The sequence below is a fragment of the Trachemys scripta genome, chromosome 5, assembly GCF_013100865.1.
Source record: "Trachemys scripta elegans isolate TJP31775 chromosome 5, CAS_Tse_1.0, whole genome shotgun sequence".
Taxonomy (NCBI): domain Eukaryota; kingdom Metazoa; phylum Chordata; order Testudines; family Emydidae; genus Trachemys; species Trachemys scripta.
Window position 1 is genome coordinate 130,335,033 of NC_048302.1, and position 12,875 is coordinate 130,347,907.

The window sequence follows — 12,875 nt, forward strand, 5'->3', positions numbered from 1 at the left end:
AAAGCAACAAAATTAATGACCCTTATACTCAAACTCCAACACTGAAAAGAGTAGTTAAAGAGCATTGAACAGTCACACAACTATAATCAGGGTTCACTCTGGAAGTTATAACAGGTGAACAAATAACTTTAAACAATAGCATGTTCAGTCATTCTGGAACTGACAATCATTATTGAAGTACAAACTTCTAATTTAGCAACATGTATATGATACGCGGTTGGAGCAGTCTTTACTTCTGTAAGCAGATGCATCAAAACAACCAAAAAATAAACTATTACTATTGAATAACGGAAATAAGAAAAGTAAATTGTTACCCTGTACTCCTAAAATGAAAGAGAATGAAATGAAAATGATAGAAAGACTTCATGTTGTACTGTACTATCTGTATTATCGGACAAGTCATATCCCTCTTCTTGATTTAGAGGGGTGGCAACAATTGTAAAGTATAAATATTCAGGAGCACTCATGGGGGAGAAAGGAGAGGGAGACTGCGCCTGGACATTAAGGAAATGTCCACACTGCATCTGGGAACAAGCCTAGCATGGGCGGATAAACTCATGGTAGTGTGGCTTGAGCTACCACACTAAAAACAGCAGTATGGATGTTGTGGCTTGGGCTGCAGCTTGGGGTCGCAAACCTGCCCCACCTGGACGTGCGAACCCAAGCTGCAATGTCCACACTGCTATTTATAGTGTGCTAACTCAAGCACCGTTAGCATGAGTCTATCTGCCTGGGCTGGGAGGCTTGTTCCCAGATGCATTGTAGACATACCCTAAAAAGGCCAGAGAATAAGCTGAGAGGAAACCCCTTCTCTCTGACTAGGTAGACATCAAGTTCCTGAATGCATCTTCCATGTGCCAACTATTATAGTAATTATTTGCATTTCCACAGCGCCTTCCACCTGAGGATCTCAAAGCACTTAAACATTAATAAATTAAGTCTAACTGAAAAATAGGTAAATATCTCAATTTTGCAGGGGCAGAAACAGAAGCCCAGAGTGATAAAATGACCTGAGTCTAAGGAAAAGTAATAAAACTCAGATCTCCAGACTCCCTGTCCTGTGTTTTAACTGCTACACTATACTTTCTGTGATAATAGATGGTAGGTAGGTATGATCAGTGTGATAAGAAAATCCTCCCCCTTATTCAAAATCTTTATGGTGACCGCCTCTTGGTGCTACAAACACAATAGTGTGTTGTAATTGGATTTGATTAGGCTTGAAGGCTCAAATATACAAAGACATGTATAGGGAAAGAATTAAAAAAAAAAAAAAAAGTAGGAAAGCAAGAGTACAATAGATTAATCTTATGGGAAGGACCTAGTTAAAATTATCAGATTCTGAAGAGACCAAATCAATCAAGCTGGAAATGAGACACCAGAAAAACCTTTGTTTCAACATTATTATTATTAGATGTGGTGGTTACCTGAGGATTTGCTTCCAGTTTTGTTACATGAATTAATGTAAGGTGATGAGGGATTCCATACCAAATTGCTGTGGGAGATCTATAATGCCTCTGGGTGAATTGGTTGGGTGGGAGATGTCCACCCTTATGGCCCCCAAAGAAACTGGATTGTGTCAAAGGGCCCTGCTTTAGCAAAGCGCATAAGTACACTTTAACCTTAAGTACATGCCTAAATCCTCTGCCTTTAATGAGACATAAGTGCATGCTAAAAGCTAAGCATGCCCTTAAGAACTCTGCTGATTTGGGCCTAAGAGGGGAAAAGGATAAAAGAGCATACCCTGTAAGAAGACAGCTCATAGTAACTGAAGAAGGAACATAGAAGAAGGAAGCCTGAGGAGGGAATGTGTGTTTTGTTTTCGATGTGGCTACTCTTTTTATTCAGAGATTCAAATATTTCCCAAATCGTAGGTCATCACATAAAGAGCATTCTCTCAATCCAAGTAACAAAGATGCTATGTACTACCATGTTCTGTATTTGACATTATGTGTAAACAAACTGTTTTCTCCTTCTATAACTACATATGTCAAGCCAGCTGAAAACTAATCTTATTTAGGCCGAACTAGGCTAAACCAAACAAAAATAATCATGAGCTCAAAAATGCAGAAAGGGATTAAAAACCCCAGGAAAAAATAAATAAATAAATAAAACCACCTCAAAATGTTTTACAACACCCTTAGTACCCTTAGTTCTACTGAACAAGTCATATATTTTGTATAGTATAATATAGTCGTTTATATAGATTGTAGTGGCACCTAGAGGAGATGATAGAAATTGTGAACTGTAGACTATTTGCTATTGTACTTTTGTGAAGAAATACCCTTGCTCATACAGTTTTATTTATAGGCTGCATTGTTTTTGTTGAATATCCCTTTTCTCCATACATCCATTTCCCCCAGAACTGCCAGTCATAAATGTGTGTGTGTGTGTCTCTGTGTGCATGTCGGGATGCATGGAACATTCACTTTTCAGTTCAGGGATTCCATATTCTTTTGCATTTGTACTATGTCCTTTGTGGGCAGTACCAGAAATTAAGAATAAATAAACACAATAAAAGTATTACTTGGCCTTCTGAACACAAGGAATTAATTTCTTGTTTTGGGTCTCTTGCGCTAGCACAAGTGCTCTGGGAAAGAGACAAAAGAGGGAGAATGCCTTTTGAAATGTAGTGTTTCACACCCTGGTCATGAGGGCTGGGTAAAATTTAGGTTTTGGAAAGTCAGTTATGTTTATATTTTGCTGTGTATTCAGATGTATGCTGATAAAGATTTGCTCCCGCTGAAAAATCCTGCTCATTATTGCTAAATATCTTCCTAGTAACCCTGCTAATCCCTGGTTAGAAGGGATGTGAGATTTCAGACTCATACAGATACTGAGGACTAATTACAAACAGAAAGCAGTAAAACTTGATGTTGTGGATAGCTTAGCAGCGGGAGAATGAACAGTTCCCAACTATTTCCAACTGATGCTGCAACAGCAACACCAGCAGGAATATTAAGTGAAGCAGATAGGATACACACCCCCAATGGTAGAAAGAGCTGTACCACCGTGTACCAAACTCCAAATGTGGAGAGGGTTCCTGAAAAAACAGGACCAGGAAATGACCCTGATCCAGATCTTGAAACATTTGAATGTTTGGGAAGAGCACTTATGTTGAGCAATGGGCCTGCTGAGGGGAACCTTAATGGATCGGTGACTATAATCTTCTCAAAGATATAATCTATAATCAGGCATTCTGTCTGGGCTGGAAGAGTGAGGAAGGTTATCGTGACAGTTTAGAATAGTTAATGATTTCAAGCCGTGGCACAGGAACTGTTTTTGCCTCTGCAGCCAGTGGCTGTAAACAGAGCTTAATCAACTCTACTACTTCTCCAGTGGAGTTGTGTCAGAACCACATTGTTTCCGCTGGCTGGAGATAATGACTGCATTTGAGGCCGCTGGCTTGTCAGCCTAGGTGAGCACATGACAGGTGGATAATTTCCTGGTTTCAGAGATTGACTGTGGAAGTGTGACATTAGCTAGGAAGACACAGGTCTGGGTGTTCAGATGAAGAGAAGCCAGGAGAGATAGTAAAGGGAAACAGAGAGTTTGCTAATGTCTTTTGAAAGACTTGCAGTGGGCCAAATATTTTCCCAATTTAACCCTGACTGCACAGAACTGTACTGAAAACATTGAGGATTCCACTTGGGATAGACTAGGCTCTGGGTGAATCTCTCTCGGGAAGTCAAGGGGCAGTGATAGCTGCCACACAAGCTGGTGCCAGATCTTGTACAACATCAGGGAAAAGCAACACCTGGGGTTGTATTTCATGTAGGTCGGAGGGTCATGGCTGTCATTCCTGCCCCTCGATGGATTATAACTTTGCTGTAGCTTCTGCCTCCATATTACAGATGTCTCCAGATTTGTCTGCAAGATTTGTTTGATTCCCGTCGTAATTCATGAGCTTCAGTTTCAAGGGCTGTTAGATTCTTAGTATGCTGAGATGTTTGTGCCAAAATGGATAGTGGGCCTTGACATACATCTATCTGCCATGATGCTGCACATTGGCTGCACTTAAAGAGAAATTCAGCCTTACCTTAGCTCCTGGGTTATGGTGACAGTAAATAGCCAAACTTCAGTGATGGTTATTCCCACTGTATATGTTTTTTGTTGTAACTTTGTGCGTGCGTGCCCTCCCCCACCCCCATTCCACTGAAGTTTTAGATCATGAGTGAGGACAGACTGATATGTTTTCAAATCAACTGTGGCACGGACCTGGACTCAATTGGATCCATGACTGACAGATTTGAAAGGTTTTTCATTTTAGTTATTCTGAACTTTCTGGCTCAGTAGGTGGGGACAGTAGAGACAGAATACTGGTTAGCTAAGAATGGAATAATAGTTACCCAGAAGGAACCAAGGAAAAGGGCCCACTTAGTGTGATTTAAGACCGTCCAGGGGTACTCAACTAGGGGGCATTCATTCAAGGTTATACCACTAATGGATGACCAGTCACTGGGTTCCATTGATTTTATAGAAGAGAAAAGAGAATGAAAAACTCAGTCACATATATGAGTGTTTGGCTGTGGTTAGTGAGGCTTTGGTGGACCTAGTATTTCGATTTTAACTTAGTGGGAAATATGCTGGTCAGAATCATCAGTGAACCTCAAATAGGAATTCATTTTCATGAATTCTCATTCCAGAGATTTCTTGGACACAGAACTCTCTGGAACACATATGGAACCTACCTCCTGCCAGTGCAGAACCCAAGACAAGTATTTAAACATTTCTCCCAGGTAATAATGTTGACAGACCAGGACACGAGCATTACATCTCAGCTGCTGCAAGGAGCATGCTTTCTCCCAGATTTTTTTTTTTAAAGTCAGTTAAAACCACAGTCTATCATGCTCAAATAGATGACCTACTTGAGCCTTTTAATAGAATGCTCAATGCAATGCTGTGTAAATGTGACTACCAAAGCCCAACATTGGACAAAGTGCTTATATATCTGTTATTTGCAAAGTACGAGGTACCATTCTTTTCTACGGGGCTTGCTTATTGTGCGTTTATGGAGGACAGCAACAGGATATTTTGGCCCTTCAAAAGTGAATGTGATCCTGAATATCTTGAAATTATGGGAATGTCTGGATTCTGTAGCAGCTTTTGCTTATAAAAACCTGCAGGCAACACAGATTCCCACAGTACTATCATAAAAGTGCTAAGCAATGGGTATATTAACAGCAGGTCCTGCTGCTGTTACCAAGAAAAGACAAGAAACCAAACTACTTGCCATGTGGCTGGGCCCCTTTGAACTAGTGTTCTGGGTAGGATAAGCAGATGGTAATTATTTTTGTAGTTGGGGAAAGGCAAGGTACCCAGAAGTTTCACATAAATTTAGAATGCTGGCTGGGCACACATCCTATGGAAGTAGGAGTTAGAGTGAGATTGCCACCAACCAGGTGCAAAGCAAGCCAAGAATTTGATCAATCACTTTGAAACAGCACATGTCAAGATTTCCATAAGAATTACAAGGGGAAAATGATATTGTTGTCAATCATTCCAGTGACTCAACTGCTCAGAATTTTGTGAAGGGGGAGGGAGGAAGGTGCATTTTTTTTTGCCTAGTAATACCAGTGTGCTTCTAAAAAACTGCCTGAATATTTCATTTTCAACAAAACAACATTGAATCTATTACTAAAAATTGCTTGGTATCTCAAGGATGGATCGTTACAGTATAAACACATTGTTCTGACTGGTGCTTAAAAAGGCAGGGGCCCACTCTTTCACAGTGCCAACAGTGCTATCCACACGGCTTTTTCAAGGCCAGGAAATATAAAACTGTTTCCAGGTATCCTCTAGGAGAGCAAAATGAGATATGAAATGGCCCAGTTCATTATTTCAATCTTGAACTACAGTATGTAGCTTTAACTAAAACTTGCTTTTTTAAGTATTCCTTGAAAAGCTAGCAGAGCAATACTCAGACCAATTGACAGATTGTCCTTTCTAGGCTGCTGTAACTAAATCAGACAATCCTGATGACTCAGCAGCCAACCTCTGTCACCAATCACTGATTACTGAGTTCGGGACAGCTATGGACATTTTGCTGTCTCGTGAATGTAATTTAATGTTCACTGTCACACCTATTAATCTTGTGCGATTCAGAGCCACCTCTCTAAAGGATGCAAGAATGATTTTTTTTCTCTTTTAAATAGGAGTTCAGCTATAGCTGTTAAATATGGAACTTGACAGTGGCTTGAGAGTCCATAGATTTTCATTTTCCATCACCTTTTTTTCATTCTAATTTGGTTGTGCCTTCAAGAACAATGACCTCTAACTGCCCATTAAACACTTTTAAATTTTACTCACTGCAGCACTTTCTGAAAATACCATTTTATTTGGGGCAAAATCAACTATATTTCCCTGTATTTCAGTGAGCAAAACTACCTGAAGGCCTACATTTTCTCTACAGATATGGCATTCCATAGACCCATAGTATAGCCATAGAGCTCACGTGATCAGGAGTTGGAAACAGGTGACAACTTTAGAGGGCAAGATTAGGGTTACCATACGTCCGTTTTTTCCCGGACATGTCCGGCTTTTTGGCAATCAAACCCCCGTCCGGGGGGAATTGCCAAAAAGCCGAACATGTCCGGGAAAATGCCGGCCAGGCACTTCCCCTCCTGCAGCTGCTCTGCTCCTCCCCTGACTCTTTGGCTCTGTTTAAGAGCCAGGCTGCCCGAGCGCTACCGGCTTCGGAGCCCGGGAGGGGAAGTGCCCGGCTGGGGGCGCAGGGTCCGGAGGCAAGGTGGCTGACCGAAGCCCAAGCACTACCGGCTTCACGGTTTGCCGGGCAGCCTCCAGACCCTGCGCCCCCGGCTGGGCGCTTCCTCTTCCGGGCTCCAGCTGCGCTGGGGAAGCGCCGGCAGGGGGCGCAGGGTTTGGGGGCTGCCCAGCAAACCGTGAAGCCGGTAGTGCTCGGGCAGCCCTTTCCACGTGGCTGGGAGTGGGAGGGAGGAGGGGGCGGAGTTAGGGTGGGGAAGGGGCAGAGTTGGGGCGGGGCTGGGGTGTGGAAATGGGCGGGGCCAGGACCCCGTGGAGGGTCCTCTTTTTTTATTTGTTAAGTATGGTAACCCTAGGCAAGATACAAAAAGGGTTAAGGGGAATCTATCCACTGTGTCATATCAAATATGTTTAGGGTATTAGAGGGACATTAAAAACAAAACCCCACACCGATTGAGGCGATGGATCAGAAATCTGGTAAATGCTGAGGAGGCGCAGAGGGGAACCAGAGTAACAAGGAAACAACAACAAGAGGATTCTGTTTCTACTAGATCTATGCCATAGAATGAATAGGTCTTTAAAAGATTGCCGCTGCACCCTGTCACTATTTTGAATGTATTCATTCTGAAGTTCATTGTAAGTCCCAGATAGTGTTGCTATAACGTTCCCTTTCCCCAGCCTTGGTGGACCTGCTGACAGAGGAACCCCATTTGCAGGAAAAGCAGCATCAATAAACTCTTGAATATTAGGTACAGGAAATAGCCAGGCAGGCCCCGAAGCCCTGACCAGAAACATTCCCTGCACTACAAGGGGGGAAAACCAACAGACGCCGCTGAGCCCATGAGACTCAATGGCCGTACAAATTCCCTGTCCCTCTGCCCAGAGCTCCTGCCGAAAGCTGCCCCACTTCACAGAGGGGAAGAGCTTTAGGGGTCGACTTGGGAGCCTGCAGGCAGGGACCAGCCACTCTGTTCTCCTGTCCTGCACCTAGAATCCCATACCCCAGTCTCCTCCAGGGTGGAAAGAGGTGCCAAGAGCCAGTGAACTCTGGAGGAAGATGCCAGTCAGGAAGGCCCCTTTCCACACCTCTGCTGAAAACAGAAGGGTTACCTACCATTGAGCCTGTGTCACTCAGTAATATGAGCACTGATCTAACAGGCTGATTATTGTTGGGGAGGAGTTAATTGTGGCTTTTTAGAAGCGGTGGGGATATTAAAAGGTATTTCCCTTTCTCATATAGGCTAAGCCTATACTACAAGATATGGGCATGATTACTCAAGCAGGGGGATCACCTATTAGCACAAATCATCGAGCTAGTGAGAGTACAAATGGTAGTGTCGCCATGGTAGCACGGGTACTGACAGTGGAGGCACAGCTTAGCATAAATCCATCTGCAATGGTGGGTACAAACTCGGCATGACAAAGCCATGCTACTGGAAATGCTACACTGCTATTTATACTTCAGCTAGCTTCGTGAGAGCTGGGGTATGTGTACAGAGCAGGGAAAAATCACACCCCTCTCTTATACGGTAAACGTAGTTATACTGTCTGAGTATTCATGTAGGGGCCAGAGGTGGAAGGACTTCAGTATTACCAATCCCAAGATTAAAAAAAAAAAAAAAACACCCTAGTCAGCCCCCAAAATCATGAGACCGATTTAAAAATGAGTTTATAAGAAGCTTTACTTTTTGAGTTCTTTTTTATTTGCCTTCTGGTGTTTGGGTCTTTGGGATTCACATTTTCAAGAAGGATACAAAATTTCAAAATCTGGTTTTGTTCCAATTTGGAATGAAAACCAAAAATTTCAAAATTCTCCAAGTTACAGAATCAATGATATATTTTTTTCAAAACTTGGAACAATTAGATGATTTAAAAATGAAATTCTGCCTGTAAAATGAAGGGGAGCCAGGAACCTGGAAGCCCCAGATCCCAAAGCTCCAAGACTCCCAGGTTATCTGGGGATTGCAGTATCCTGATTCCCTTTCAGCTTGCCAGGTGGCCTGAAGTGGAGCCAGGAAGCCTGGGAGCACTGGCAGAGCCAGAAGCATAGGATCTGGCACTTTTATGATTTCTGGGGCTCTCAGCTTCCCCATCATCCCACCCGGCTGAAGAGTTGGGAGTCTGCCAAGGAGCTAGGTAAGCGAACTGGCATGAAACCAGACAGGGAAAATTTCTGATCAGTTCTCCTTTCAAGCTCTTCTCTGAAGCCATGAGGACTAGAAACAAATCTCTTTCATTTAAAAACAAAAGTATCACAAAACTACAGGAGCTAGGGCTTTATTAAAAAAATAAATAAATCACCAAATACCCTGAGACTCGCAATAAAATCATCAGAGTTGTCCTTTGGGAGAGCTAAGAAAGAAAGAAAAAAAAAAAAAGAAAGAAAGTGGAGGGATTGTTGAGGGGAAATCTTAAAAAAAAAAAAAAAATGTAACTGACAAGATATGTACCTTTGACATTTTAGCTATATGAGGTTTATGACTTTGTCTATCTTGTCTTCTTAGAGGTGCTTCCTATGCATTTTGTACATCTGGCACAATGGAACCCCAGTCCTGACTGGGGCTTTTGTGCACTATCACAATACCAATATACAATTATTAACAATGATAGAGCTCCCGTGGGCTAATACTGCAAAACCTCCCACAGTATTAATCATTCCAACAAATATTTGCAATGGAGCCAGAATATTTGACGAGGGAATAAAACTGAACCAAATCTAATTCGGTACATTTAAAAAAGTGAAATTGTCAAGTTGTCTTTTCATCACTTCTGAGCACAAAATTGTGTCACTTTGCCTGAAATCTTCATAATATTGAAAATCGTTTTTTTCTGAAACCGAAACTTACTCTTCCCCCTTTTCCCCTTGCAAACCTTCCTTCTGCCGGAGTACAAAAACTAATGGCTGAGAACAGTGTGAGAGAGAACAAAAGCTTTTTAAAGGCTCCTCAGACCCTGTCCTACCTTGCCTCTCCCTCACCTACTGATCAGATATCCAGTGGCAATTTGCTTGAAACACTGTATAGGTGGCAGCGTATGCTATATACAATAACTCCATTTCAAGCATATAATTAGCTAGAAGGACATTGTTAGTAACTCACTAGCACATCGGGGATCTACAAAATGAGCAGAAGAATTCTCCTTCCTGCACCACAATTTTCTATCCTTTACCTGTTTGACCTAAAGCTGGGGTAACATCACCTATTGTCACAATAGTGAAAGGTAACATAGGCTGATTTGTCCTAAGACTGAATGCATCCATTCCAATTCTACTGTTTTGCACCGAGTCATTCATACCTGAGCAAACTGATTGTAAAATGAGATGTAAAACACTACAATTTATACCCACTTTATACTCACTATGCACAGCTGTAAATGATTAACTTAGTGCAAGGGAGTTGAGAATCAGGACTCTTCTTTAAACAATATGAAACAAAAAACAACTTGTAGATGAAGAGTGAGTCTCCCTTGCCCTAGATCACTGAAGAGGATAAATGGAGGAGAAGGTGATTTTAGGTTGAGGAGTGCTATCAACATTTGAATAGGCAAGAAAATAATAATAATAGTATTGCAATTGCAATGTACAGTCTCACTGAAATATTGGCATACATTACGGTCATAAAATAACTGTATTCTTAATTAAAAGTATCAAAGGAGTGTGCACATTTTAGGACCCATTATTAGCCACAAATTTTCAGTTTTTTCCATTACCTCTTTTTCTTTAATCAAAACAATGTATGAGTAAATTTAAAATGAGGGACAGATAGCACTGGTTAAAGGCATTCTGGGCAGATGTTATACAAGTTTCCTTCGGACAGCTCTGCAAATGTATCTTGATACTAACCGGGAACAATACACTCTTACAGTCTGGCCATCTCTTGATCAGGCTGTCAGTTGTTCCAAGTCATGCCTTATCGCAATCCGATTTAGTTTTACCTTGCAACAAATCTACCAAGCTTTTGGGAATTTTGCAAGTGAAATCTTTGGCAGTTGTAAAGCCCTTGCTTCTCATTACTGAAAATCCCATGTCCTCTTATCAAGACAAGGGTTAAAAACAAAAATAGAAGCCATGCTGGGAGACACAAATGTTAAAAAAAAAAAAAAAAAAAAAAAAACTAGAGAGTTATTACATGTAATATTTATTTTTAAAATTTGAAATACTATACCTCAAACTAAACATTAATTTATTAAGAAGAAGATACTTATACATGGACTGTTAAACTGATTTGGTTATATTCCATATGAAACATGAAGAGAAAAAGAATTGGGAATTATGGATCTTAGATCTAATTAGACTTATTAGAATAATAGAAATATAAAGATGGTCAAATACCCATCAACTCAGTTACTTAAACACCATATATATATAAAGTGTAAAACAGAACACTACTCCACTATGCATTCTAAGAGAAACCCTGAAACTACATTAACCCATCCTCTGCACGGTCATAAATGTATGCTGTCATTTAAACTAAAAAGATTCTTTTGCCTTATCTGAAAGTGGTGTCAGAAAATAAAATAAGTAATGTTTCTGAAGCAAGGGCAAATTCATTTTGCTATCACAAAGCATGGTACATAAAAACAGGCACTACCAAGAAACAGGATACAACAATCCATCAGTTTTGGAACGATCTTTGTAGAGACCTTTTAGAGCTTACTCCTAAAAGTAATAATTCTGTGAGACAAGATTCTACAGACAGCAATCCAAAAAGCTATATGTCACATCATCATCACCTGTTCTTTAATCCATTCTCTTTACGGCTTTCACCTCAAGATAAAAAAACATCAGCTTTGCTGTCATTTGCACCGAAAGAACGTATCAACTGTCACCTTAAAAACAGCAAACAATTTCTGTTTTGTAATTCTAGACTGGGGAAATAGCTTTTCCTTGAAGCCAACACCATTTTACTGAACAGTAAAAAGAAAATATAAACAATTTAAGAAATAAATTCTAGTTGTCTCAGGTATACAATAAAGCAACTAGAAGATTGAATACTTTCACTGGTTTGATATTGCATATTATCGGTCTTGCAATTAGAAATAATAGTAAAAAACACTCAATTCTTGAATGTTAGTTTTCAACATTTATGGGAATTAGAGAGTTGGAAAAAACAGGATCAAAATAGATCTGTGTGTTTACTTAAACTCTAATATTACCAGCAGATGAAAAACGAAGCATGGAGTAGAACACTCACACTGGTAAACATATTTGGATACCCTAAATGTGGAAATCCTCATTTGGAAATATTTCCAATCACATATTCTATGTGCAAAAAAGGAGAAATGTGTTTGAAACCCTGTAATATCCTTAAACACAGATGTCTAGGAGCCCATGGAAAGACATGGGCATCACCACTACCTGCTTGACGTGACTACCACCATATTTTGAGAGAACAACTGGTTCTGACAATATTTCCAGGAATTAAGTTGTAATATCAAAAATGGTTATTGACTGGATATGACCTCACTGCATATATCACAGCATCGCGATGATGGATGGGTCTAGTAACAATAGTGCAGAATATCCACAAATAATTTTGGAGATATATATATATAAAGGCACCGTAAAGCAGAGGATGTTTATCATTTAGGAGATCATACACATAAAGCAAACGGTACTGTATGTCTACACTGTGGTGACGGATGTATTTAAGATATTTTAAAAACATTTCATTATGTGCACTGTAATAATGATAGATAATACTGAACAGATTCAGAGAATCTGCACACTTCCAGTTAATAGCTCCAATTACACTGTTAGCAAATAAGAATCTTCGTGGTTTAACTACATCCTCCCACATGCAAACTTAGAGCTACTTCATGTGAACTTCTGTGCAAACATCTGAATAAAACACTAAGTGACTATTTCCCTACAACAATGAATAATGCTAGAAACTGACTGTACTCATTTTCTTTTACAAAAATAGTATCTAGAATATATTAATTTGACTTATTCATGTTCCCTCTTTGCTTACCAACCAGCAGTTTTACACAAGTTTCACAAAAGTGTTTGGGCTCACTGGAGATATTTACAAGTTGAGTGGACTACCTTTTTGTTAAAATGAAACGAATCACTGATGCAGAACACAGTAGTCTCTTATTCTGCAGTAGAGTGAGGAAATCTTACAATCGGGGGCATTCCTTTTCAGAGCAAAATG

General features: G+C 40.3%; 1 protein-coding gene across 2 annotated transcripts in view; it reads right to left on the reverse strand.

Annotated features, from left to right (window-relative positions):
* Positions 1 to 12,875, reverse strand: part of CTNNA2 (catenin alpha 2) — a 760,050-nt gene that overhangs the window by 485,456 nt on the left and 261,719 nt on the right. The window lies entirely within an intron of this gene.